The sequence below is a fragment of the Mastomys coucha genome, unplaced genomic scaffold, assembly GCF_008632895.1.
Source record: "Mastomys coucha isolate ucsf_1 unplaced genomic scaffold, UCSF_Mcou_1 pScaffold12, whole genome shotgun sequence".
NCBI classification, from domain to species: domain Eukaryota; kingdom Metazoa; phylum Chordata; class Mammalia; order Rodentia; family Muridae; genus Mastomys; species Mastomys coucha.
Window position 1 is genome coordinate 8,348,751 of NW_022196894.1, and position 1,715 is coordinate 8,350,465.

The following is a 1,715-nucleotide window of genomic DNA, read 5'->3' on the forward strand; positions in this document are numbered from 1 at the left end:
AGTTGAGAATTCTCTGTTTAGCTCTGTTCCCCATTTTTAAATAGGGTTATTTAGTTCTCTGGAGTCTAACTTCTTGAGTTCTTTGTATATATTAAATATTAGCTCTCTATTGGATGTAGGATTGATAAAGATCTTTCCCCAATCTGTTGGTTGCTGTTTTGTCCTATTGACAGTGTCCTTTGCCTTACAGAAGCTTTGCAATTTTATGAGGTCCCATTTGTTGATTCTTGATCTAGAGCATAAGCCATTGGTGTTCTGTTCAGGAACTTTTCCCCTGGGCCCACATGTTCAGGACTTTTCCCCACCTTCTCTTCTATTAGATTCAGTGTGTCTGGTTTTATGTGGAGGTCCTTGATCCACTTAGACTTGAGTTTTATACAAGGAGATAAGAATGGATTAATTTGCATTCTTCTACATGTTGACCACTAGTTGAACCAGCACCATTCGTTGAAAATGCGGTCTTTTTTCCACTGGATGGTTTTTAGCTCCTTTGTCAAAGATCAAGTTACAGAGACAAAGTGTGGAGCAGAGACTGAAGGAATGACAATCCAGAGACTGTCCCACCTGGGACAGTCCCATATACAATCACTAAACCCAGACACTATTATGGATGCCAACAAGTGCTTGCTGACAGGAGCCTGATATAGCTGTCTCCTGAGAGGCTTTCCAGTGCCTGACAAATACAGAAGTGGATGCTCACAGCCATCCATTGGACTGAGCACAGGGTCCTCAATGAAGGAGCTAGAGAAAGGATCCAAGGAGCTGAAGGGGTTTGCAGCCCCATAGGAGGAACAACAACATGAACTAACCAGTACCCCCAGAGTTCCCAGGGACTAAACCACCAACCAAGGAGCACACATGGTGGGACTCATGGCTCCAGCTGCATATGTAGCAGAGGATGGCCTAGTCAATCATCAATGGGAGGAGAGGCCCTTGGTCCTGTGAAGGTTCTATGCCCAGTGTAGGGGAATGCCAGGGCCAGTAAGCAGGAGAGGGTATGTTGGTGAGCAGGGGTAGGGGGAAGGGAATAGGGGAGGTTTCGGAGGGGAAGCCAGGAAAAGGGAGAACATTTGAAATGTAAATAAAGAAGATATCTAATAATAAAAAGAAAAGATCAAGTGGCCATAGGTGTGTGGGTTCATTTCTGGGTCTTGAATTCTATTCCACTGATCTACCTGCCTGTCTCTGTACCAATACCATGCAATTTTTATCACTATTGCTCTGTAGTACAGCTTGAGGTCAGGGATGCTGATTCCCCCAGAAGTTCTTTTATTGTTGAAAATAGTTTTCTATATCCTGGGTTTTTTGTTATTTCAAATGAATTTGAAAATTGCTCTTTCTAACTCTATAAAGAATTGAGTTGGAACTTTGATGGGGATTGCATTGAATCTGTAGATTGCTTTCAGCAAGATGGCCATTTTTACTACATTAATCCTGCCAATCCACAAGCATGGGAGATCTTTCCATCTTCTGAGGTCTTTTGATTTCCTACTTCAGATACTTGAAGTTCTTGTCATACAGATTTTTCACTTGCTTAGAGTCACACCAAGATACTTTATATTGTTTGTGACTATTGTGAAGGGTATTGTTTCCCTAATTTCTTTCTCAGCCTGTTTATCCTTTGAGTATATGAAGGCTACTCATTTGTTTGAGTTAATTTTATATCCAGCTACTTTGCTGAAGTTGTTTATGAGGTTTAGGAGTTCTCTGGTGGA